Raw genomic sequence first — 10,937 nt, 5'->3', positions numbered from 1 at the left:
CCAAGAGCATGACAGGTAGGAGGGTTGTACCCAATAGGAAAAGAACGACCTCCTTGTGCATTAGCACCGACATAAGGAGGATAGCTCACAGGGATTGTGGTGCTAATGGTAGGGTTTCCCCTAGGTAAACTAGCCTCTCTAGGAAAATTACTAGAGGATGTCGTCCCTGCAAACAATGAACTATACTAGGCTTGAGAAATACTAGAAGCAATGTTGCCCCCAGTCTGGCTAGGAGCAACAAATGATCCTCTCCACATATTTCTCAAGGTTACTATACTCATATTAGGAACATCGATAGTAGGTTGAGCAAAACTAGGATTGAAGATTCTTGATCCTATAGGCCGGTAAGGGTTTGATCCCATGGCCGAAATAGATGAAGGAATCGACACATAAGTATTGGGGAAATTTATGGGAGTCATAAAAGAGACAGGTGGTATGCCCCAAGAGGATGTGAGAGGTGTTGAAGGAGATGTGGTCCTACCACACTCAGTGGTGGTAATGATGTCATAGTAGCATAAACTGTAGATATAGAGGGTAAAGGAGAATTGACCTCCTCCATAGGTAGTAAAGAAAAAAGACTATAGGTGTAGGCAGATGTTGAACCGTTTCGATTCAACTGCAGTAACTCTGGTCCTGATGGGTTAGTCAAAGGGAGATTAATAGGAGAGGCATAATCATCTGCAATTTTCTCGATAAATATCAAGTCACTACCAGGAGGACTAGGAATATATTCCATAGCTAGAGGTTGGTCTAGGTCTTGAGCTTCAACAAGCACTCTAAGAGCAGGAGTCAACAATTCACCTCTCTGAAGAGGTAGACCCTAGATTCAATGTGATAGTTGGTGAATGGGTTCATCGAGGGTGGATAAATTTTTTTTACTAAATCAAATTAGTACAGACACCCCTAAGGGTAAACTACTTACTCATACCAAACATCACAGACTAGAAAATCCCTAAAAGGTATTCACATGCAAAACAATCATAATACTTATTGAATTTTTGACCGGAGAATCCACAGTAGTAGAATTTTTACACCAACGTTTCGAATCCCAAATGGGATCCATCATCAGGGTAAGAGAAAGATGATAAAAGAAGAGCTAGATGGAAGAAATAAATACTTATGAGGGAATGAATATTAAAGGAGCAGCACAGGTCGGCCAGAGAGATTTATAATGAAACCTAAATTTAATTTTAATTTTATAAATTATTATCATTTATTTAATTTTTATAAAATTAATATCATTTATTTAATTTTTATAAATTAATATTATTTATTTAATTTTTATAAATTAATGTCAGCTATTTAATATCTATAAAACAAAACATTAAACTAAAAACAATATTAATAATAAAGTCTAAAAACTAATATATATTAATATTAATATCATAAATCTATATATAACCTAAATTTAATTTTAATTTTATAAATTAATATCATTTATTTAATTTTTATAAATTAATATCATTTATTTAATTTTTATAAATTAATATTATTTATTTAATTTTTTATAAATTAATATCAGCTATTTAATATCTATAAAACAAAAACTTTAAACTAGAAACAATATTACTAATAGAGTCTAAAAACTAAAATATATATTAATATTAATATCATAAATCTATATATAACCTAAAATCTATATTACTAATAAAATCTAAAGACTAATAAATATATTAATATCATAAAACCTAAAATCTATATAACATTAATACTTATATAACCTAATGACTATCTCACTTAATATATAAGAAACTTGATCACTCTAAAAAACTCAATATTTATATAACCTAAAATCTAGATAACTCAATATATATAATAGTATTAATATCACTAAAACCTAATAACTATATCAATATCTAAAAACTAAAATATATATAATATTAATATCATAAAAAAATTTTATATAACTAAAATATATATTAATATTATTATCTGAAAACTAATATATATGTTAATAATAATATCATAAATTCTAATATCTATATAACATTAATATTTAAATAACCTAATGCCTATAAAACTTAATATTCTTATAAAACTTGATCACTATATAACTTAATAATAATAATAAAACCTAAAATCTATATAACTTAATATATATAATAGTATTTATATCAATAAAGCTTAATCTATATCAAAATCTAAATGAATTAATATTAAGATAACTAAATAAATTAATATTAAAATAACCTAAATTCTATATTAAAATCTAAACTATATTAAAACCTACATTAATATCTAAATTATATTAAAATCCATGCTTGAAATTATATTAAAAAGAAGAGCTTTAATAGAATATCATATTAAAATCAAAACTATGCTAATATCTATAATAATATTTATATTCAAATGTAAACTTATATTAATACCTATATTAATAACTATCTTACCTCTTTGACAACTTACCTGGGGTCGGGCAGACGTTTCTTGATTTCACTGATCAGGGGAAGCCAGCTTCCGCTAATTTCCAAACCACTGTCTCTGTTCAGATTACAAGGATGCTTCAAGATTTCGAGGGCTTCTCTGATTTTCCGTCTTTGATGCTGTTCTTCTCTTGCGATAATTGATGCGTTTTCTAAGCAGATGTGGTGTTTAGTCTTCGAGGAGTGCTCTGCCAAGGCTGAGGTACGAGATCTTCCATTCCTGATGTCGGCGCCATGTTCTTTCAGTCTTGTCTGGAGGGAGCGACCAGTTTCACCTATGTAGCTTTTTCCACACGAACAGTCTATTTTATAGACTCCTTTAAGCTGCTGTTTGTCAATATCATCCTTAACAAATTTTAAACTTTGTCTGATGGTACCGGGAGCTGAGAATTGAGTTATAATGTTTTTATTTCTTAGGATCTTTGCCATTTTATCTGTGACCCCGTGGATATAAGGTAGAAAAACCTTACCATCCTGAGGTTGATTCTCCTCTTTAGGTTTGGGAGATGACAACCTCCTTTCAGCTCTCTTTATGGCTTTCTTAATCTCATGATCCTTGTAGCCTATATTTTTGAAAGTTGAAACCAAATGCCTCTTTTCTTCATTTATATGATCTGAATCAGAAATTCGGAGGGCTCTAATGGCAAGAGTGTTCAGAACGCCAAGCTTTTGGGCTGGGTGATGGTGGGAATCTGCATGAAGGTAGCTCTCTGTGTGAGTTGACTTCCTGAAAACCTTATGGCCCAAAGAGCCATCCTCTTTTCTAATGATAAGAATGTCCAAGAAAGGGATGCTCATATTTTCTTCGAGCTCCATAGTGAATTTAATATCAAGGGAGATGGAGTTAAGGTGATTAAAAAACTTGTCGAGTTCTGTTTTACCATGGGTCCATTTTATATTGGTGTCATCGACAAAACGCTTCCACCAAGCTGGTTTTAAAGGATAAGATTCCAAGGCCTTCTTCTCAAAGTATTCCATGTACAAGTTGGCCACAATTGGCGAGAGGGGTGATCCCATTGTTACACCAGATGTCTGTTCATAAAATGTTCCTTGGAATGTGAATACAGTTGACTTTAAGCAGACTTCAGCCAGCTTTGCGGTCTCTGGATCAGTGACACCTCTTATAACCTGAATGGCTTCATCAAGAGGAATCTTTGTGAATAAGGAAACCATGTCAAAGCTCACAAGGATGTCATCCTTTTCCATGGTTTCCATATTCACAAAGATTCCTCTTGATGAAGCCATTCAGGTTATAAGAGGTGTCACTGATCCAGAGACCGCAAAGCTGGCTGAAGTCTGCTTAAAGTCAACTGTATTCACATTCCAAGGAACATTTTATGAACAGACATCTGGTGTAGCAATGGGATCACCCCTCTCGCCAAATGTGGCCAACTTGTACATGGAATACTTTGAGAAGAAGGCCTTGGAATCTCATCCTTTAAAACCAGCTTGGTGGAAGCGTTTTGTCGATGACACCAATATAAAATGGACCCATGGTAAAACAGAACTCGACAAGTTTTTTAATCACCTTAACTCCATCTCCCCTGATATTAAATTCACTATGGAGCTCGAAGAAAATATGAGCATCCCTTTCTTGGACATTCTTATCATCAGAAAAGAGGATGGCTCTTTGGGCCATAAGGTTTTCAGGAAGTCAACTCACATGGAGAGCTACCTTCATGCAGATTCCCACCATCACCCAGCCCAAAAGCTTGGCGTTATGAACACTCTTGCCATTAGAGCCCTCCGAATTTCTGATTCAGATCATATAAATGAAGAAAAGAGGCATTTGGTTTCAACTTTCAAAAATATAGGCTACAAGGATCATGAGATTAAGAAAGCCATAAAGAGAGCTGAAAGGAGGTTGTCATCTCCCAAACCTAAAGAGGAGAATCAACCTCAGGATGGTAAGGTTTTTCTACCTTATATCCACGGGGTCACAGATAAAATGGCAAAGATCCTAAGAAAGAAAAACATTATAACTCAATTCTCAGCTCCCGGTACCATCAGACAAAGTTTAAAATCTGTTAAGGATGATATTGACAAACAACAGCTTAAAGGAGTCTATAAAATAGACTGTTCGTGTGGAAAAAGCTACATAGGTGAAACTGGTCGCTCCCTCCAGACAAGACTGAAAGAACATGGCGCCGACATCAGGAATGGAAGATCTCGTACCTCAGCCTTGGCAGAGCACTCCTCGAAGACTAAACACCACATCTGCTTAGAAAACGCATCAATTATCGCAAGAGAAGAACAACATCAAAGACGGAAAATCAGAGAAGCCCTCGAAATCTTGAAGCATCCTTGTAATCTGAACAGAGACAGTGGTTTGGAAATTAGCGGAAGCTGGCTTCCCCTGATCAGTGAAATCAAGAAACGTCTGCCCGACCCCAGGTAAGTTGTCAAAGAGGTAAGATAGTTATTAATATAGGTATTAATATAAGTTTACATTTGAATATAAATATTATTATAGATATTAGCATAGTTTTGATTTTAATATGATATTCTATTAAAGCTCTTCTTTTTAATATAATTTCAAGCATGGATTTTAATATAATTTAGATATTAATGTAGGTTTTAATATAGTTTAGATTTTAATATAGAATTTAGGTTATTTTAATATTAATTTATTTAGTTATCTTAATATTAATTCATTTAGATTTTGATATAGATTAAGCTTTATTGATATAAATACTATTATATATATTAAGTTATATAGATTTTAGGTTTTATTATTATTATTAAGTTATATAGTGATCAAGTTTTATAAGAATATTAAGTTTTATAGGCATTAGGTTATTTAAATATTAATGTTATATAGATATTAGAATTTATGATATTATTATTAACATATATATTAGTTTTCAGATAATAATATTAATATATATTTTAGTTATATAAAATTTTTTTATGATATTAATATTATATATATTTTAGTTTTTAGATATTGATATAGTTATTAGGTTTTAGTGATATTAATACTATTATATATATTGAGTTATCTAGATTTTAGGTTATATAAATATTGAGTTTTTTTTTTAGAGTGATCAAGTTTCTTATATATTAAGTGAGATAGTCATTAGGTTATATAAGTATTAATGTTATATAGATTTTAGGTTTTATGATATTAATATATTTATTAGTCTTTAGATTTTATTAGTAATATAGATTTTAGGTTATATATAGATTTATGATATTAATATTAATATATATTTTAGTTTTTAGACTCTATTAGTAATATTGTTTCTAGTTTAAAGTTTTTGTTTTATAGATATTAAATAGCTGATATTAATTTATAAAAAATTAAATAAATAATATTAATTTATAAAAATTAAATAAATGATATTAATTTATAAAAATTAAATAAATGATATTAATTTATAAAATTAAAATTAAATTTAGGTTATATATAGATTTATGATATTAATATTAATATATATTAGTTTTTAGACTTTATTATTAATATTGTTTTTAGTTTAATGTTTTGTTTTATAGATATTAAATAGCTGACATTAATTTATAAAAATTAAATAAATAATATTAATTTATAAAAATTAAATAAATGATATTAATTTTATAAAAATTAAATAAATGATAATAATTTATAAAATTAAAATTAAATTTAGGTTTCATTATAAATCTCTCTGGCCGACCTGTGCTGCTCCTTTAATATTCATTCCCTCATAAGTATTTATTTCTTCCATCTGGCTCTTCTTTTATCATCTTTCTCTTACCCTGATGATGGATCCCATTTGGGATTCGAAACGTTGGTGTAAAAATTCTACTACTGTGGATTCTCCGGTCAAAAGTTCAATAAGCTCAAACCACAGATCTCTGAAATCCAATCATAATACTACATTTCAAATGGCCTTCTAAAAGACTTCTTACTTGTGGGGTATGATATCTGCAAGCAGAGAGGTTGAGGGGAAGGTAGGGTAGAGGGATATTTGTTGCCGACAACCACCACCTATAGGGCATCTTTACTAGGAATAGTCATTAAGGTAACTTTGTCCCACGAGGGCGCATGAATCTTGGGCTTATGGGTAGTCAACTGTCGGCACGGGATTCCCTGCAACAAGTTGGGTAGCCTCAAGGAGAACTACTCACATTGTGACCTAAGCTTAACCCCTCTGAAATGGGTTTCTAATGCGCTCTAGTTTTGATCGTGGGATTGTGGAGGATTTTTTCACTCACTATCGTAGGCTACTAAGTTTGTTTTATGGTCTTGGAGTAGTTTACTCACACACCTAGCTCCAAAACCCTTGTCTACGCTAATGTTGGTGTACTACCAGCAAAAATAAAAGGCGAGACCAATAAATTTTATTAGAGCATTTATTTTAGTGGTTTTTATTTACTCAGTTAGATAGCGTGTGTGAAACACAAATTGTGTGAAGGAATCTTGTTAGTAACACCCTAATGCAGTTATATGCAAAATTATCTTTTCAATTCAATGAAAACTAACTACAGTAGGGAAAGAGTCTTTTCACTTTTCAAAAATAAATGAATGCCTATTGTATGCACCTCTGAGTTTTCCTAAAATGGAATCCAAAAATTTATAAAAAGTTTGACCCAAAAGGCAAACCAAGAAACAAGAATCCAAAAAGAGGCCAAAAAGGTCCCCAAGCTAGAACATAAAGCATTCAAAAAAGTAAAATCTTCGAATCAAACTAAAATAAACGCTCTCAAGCAATCAACGAGAAAGCCAAAAAGTGGAAAGAAGAAGGCAATGCAATCAAGCTATGGTTGTAGCACAATGATTCAATAAGAGGCAATGTTCTACATGGACAAAACCAAACCCTAGGAACAAGAAGGGTTAGAAAAGATCAAGTGGGAGTGAGAAAAAGGGAATCTGAAATAATGAAAAGATAAGGCACAAATTAAAAAAAAATAAAAATAAAAAAATTCTTAAGTGAAAAGCTATAGAACCACAAACAAAAATACCACCTCTTATGAAAAAATATAACACAATACCAAATACGATCACTCAATCAAAAGTGACAAAGGAAATGAAGCCAAATATTGTTTCTATATGAAAATCAAGAGTAGATCCTAGTTGCTACTGAACCAACTAGATAAACCTTAGAATATTAGATTCAGAGTTAAGGAAAATAGCCTTAGCCAAAGCACTACAAATCTCCAAGGACAACCCTAGAGTAGTAGAAAACAAAGCATCTAATCCAAACCAACATAAGAAAATGAGATCTTGAAGCGTTTTACAACTGATAATAACAGTAACAACGATCCAAATTTTTTAAAGAAACTCAGAGAGAAGATAATGGATTGAAACTCAAACAACTAGACAAAAAACTATTGCAAGACAAAAATAAACAATCTAATCCAAAAGATAGCGATGGATAAAATCTGTAGTAGATTTGGACTTAGGACAAAAGCTGAAGAATGGGGTTGATTTGAAGGACGAAGTCTCTTATATTTTTTTGAGATTCAAGCCCAGTAGCAGGGATAAATTCATGAACATATTGGTTCTAGCTGAAGGGATATACTGAGAAACCCAGCGTTCTGAAGCTCCATCTGCTCTGTAGCCCAACTTGTGGGTGCAACTGAGGAGGAAATACCACTATCTTATCTTCAATCAGCCATAAATTCATTCAAAGTCCATTTTCATTGATTCATTTTAGATGAAATTATGATATGAATTCAAATTTTTCATTGAGTCAATCTAATTATGTACAAAAAAGTTTAGAATTTGATTTTAAACCCACACTCTCATATTCTCTCATATAAAAAACAAAAACAAAAATTTAGACTTAAAATTTCTTCAGATCTAAAGAAAATAGAATTAATGGAGTTCCAAATGAATCCATATATCCACAGAGAACTCAATGAAAGACCAGAAAAACCAAATCCAAAGTTAAAGAGAATAGATTTAAAGACAAACAAGGAAAAATCCCTAGTAGAGTCGCCAGTTCTGTTATTGAAATTTGTACACAACCATTAGGAGCTATTGCTTCATAGTCTTATGGCCCTAACAAGACTACCAGAAAACATAGTATATGGAAAAAAAAGTAAACAAATTAATAGATCCCCAAACCAGATAATCAAATCAATCATTCATGCATAGATTTCTCTATCAAGGGTTTTAGATGAGTACCTAAGATCCTTGCAGATTAGCAGTGGATGTTGGTTTTTATGTAAAGATTCTCACCTCGACCAGGAGATCCCATCCTCCACAACATATCTAAGACCTTCACATAATCACCACCAAACAAGGAGCACAAATGGCCTTCCACATAGGACCATCAGCTTAAACAAATGAACATAATACAATAGATTATACATTCAAATCTGATGGGAGGAAACATTCACTTCTATTAATCTTAAAATAGATACAAAATGTGTACCATCAAAAAATGAGATCCTATCCTCAAGGTTGTAGCATGGTATCCTTCTCCCAATATAACAGAGCTCTCTTACTATGGTCATGATACTCGATGTAACCCCCTTTCCTCTTGGTAAGATTATATAGGTTCTATTGGGCGTAGAATCCCCCCAAGGCATGTTTTGGGGCTTAAAGACCAAGTTTTGACTAAGTCCACTGTAAAGACTCCGCGATTTGTGGGCATGGAGCGCGAAGTTGTAATAGAGTCATAGGGTTGTCCGCCCTTGGTTTTGTAATGTAATGTTGGTTTGAAAGATCTACCCATGGTCCGAGGACCATGGGATTGTATAAATAGAGCGAGGCTCTAAGTGTAGAAATAAAAAATGAAGTAAGATGAGTCTAAGGAATCGAAGAAGCATTTGAGTCGAAGTGTAAGTTGTGTCTTTGGATCATAGAGTAGGAGAAGGCTTTGCAACTGAGTGTGTAGAGGCCTAGTAGTCCACAATTGAGTGCATGGACCCCTGCAGTTGAGTGTGCAGGGAAAGTCGAGTCTATAACCGTTGGAAGCATTAATAAAGAGAAGTTTTACCATATTTATGTGTATCTTTTCCTGTTTTATGTATTATTGGGTATTAATTGCAAGTTTACTATTTATTTACTGTGTGAACTCATATAAATGTGTTGTATAAGTAAATATAACATAAGGCATTCGTTTACGCGAAGATAACTAATTGGAATAAGAAGATAAGGAAGATCTCGTGTGTGACTTAGGGAATTAGTATTGATCACTACTTTAGCAATGCGGAAGCCCCACAACCCCTGATTAGGGTTGTAAGAAGGCAAATATATCAAGGCGTGAAGGCTAGGGAAGTGCACGAACTAACCTGCATGAAGGGACTAACGGTTGGACTGAATCAACCCCTCAGACATCTCAAGGATGCGGAAACCCGGTTCCAGTAACCCCCCATACTACTTTGGGTGAGACCTCAATCTGCACTCCACGGACTGTTGGCGAAATGTCCAATAGTATAGGTATTTGTTTGGCTAATTAACTCTAAACCTGGGTCAGGCCCCCACAAGCCAACAAATGGTTCCATTGCCAGGACCAGGATCTGCATAAATATGTCCGATTCCGTATCACTGGAATCCAATTAAGAAAGAAATTGAAGATTGGTTGGATATGAATATTCATGAGTTCGCGGCGCCGGAGAATAGGAATCCACAACTATCAAAAGAAGAGTGTTTAGACCGCTACCTGTACACAGAGATCCATGAAATTTTCTTCGCATATTTCCCTACTGCGTTGTATGAGTGGATCACGAAGCTAGCAAATAGCCAAGGAAGGTGCAAGCTCGACAAACCTATTGTGTGGACTCCATAATTGGTGCGCAGATTGGAAGCATCAAAGGATAGGATCGTGCGCGTTGTTGATCATTGGCTCGATCGAATTATAGGAGGATTCATCACTGAGTTCATGGTAGATACTTCAGTCAGATATAGCGATGCAGAACGATGCTTCCTCAAAGGACCGCTAGGTAAGTACATTAAGTCTTTGAACACTTGGATTAAAATGCTACTATGTGAAAAGTGGGTTATATGAATACATTGATGTTTGGGGCTACATGAAGTGGGAGAATTTATAGAAACGAAGGTAGTGTAGAAATAGAAACTAGCCCCTTGATTTCACCTCTGTGAGGGGACAAGGAAGAGCTCGCGAAGGTCTCACCAAGAAGTGTGATCAATTTGATAAGGCAAAGGATTCCGCGCATACCACCCCCATCCACACCACCTCCAGTTTCATCGCCTTCACCTCCATCTTCGCGTACCACCTCTGCCACCACCACGAGTCAATATGGAAAGTGCGATAAAGTTTTCGGTGTTCAAGGGAGTAGAAAATGAAGATCCAGACCAGTTTTGGTTCGTGATAAAAGTTGTATGGGATGTGCAGGGAGTTACGGATGGCAATATAAAGAAAGCAACATTGGTCAGCGCTCTACAGGATCGCACACTGACTTGGTACATTAAGCATTCCAATGACAATCTAAATGTGGGGATCACGAATATCCAAACTGCATTGAATAGAGAATTTAGCAGTCTAAAGTCAGAGGCGCAATTGATCATTGGGTTCAAGGAGATCACGATGCTACTAGGCGAGACCCCTTAGGAGTTGGATTAGA

The sequence above is a fragment of the Pinus tabuliformis genome, chromosome 2_2 (assembly GCF_031772625.1).
Source record: "Pinus tabuliformis cultivar Carrire ecotype Pingquan chromosome 2_2, CPIR1, whole genome shotgun sequence".
NCBI lineage: Eukaryota > Viridiplantae > Streptophyta > Pinopsida > Pinales > Pinaceae > Pinus > Pinus tabuliformis.
This window is presented reverse-complemented; position numbering follows the sequence as displayed.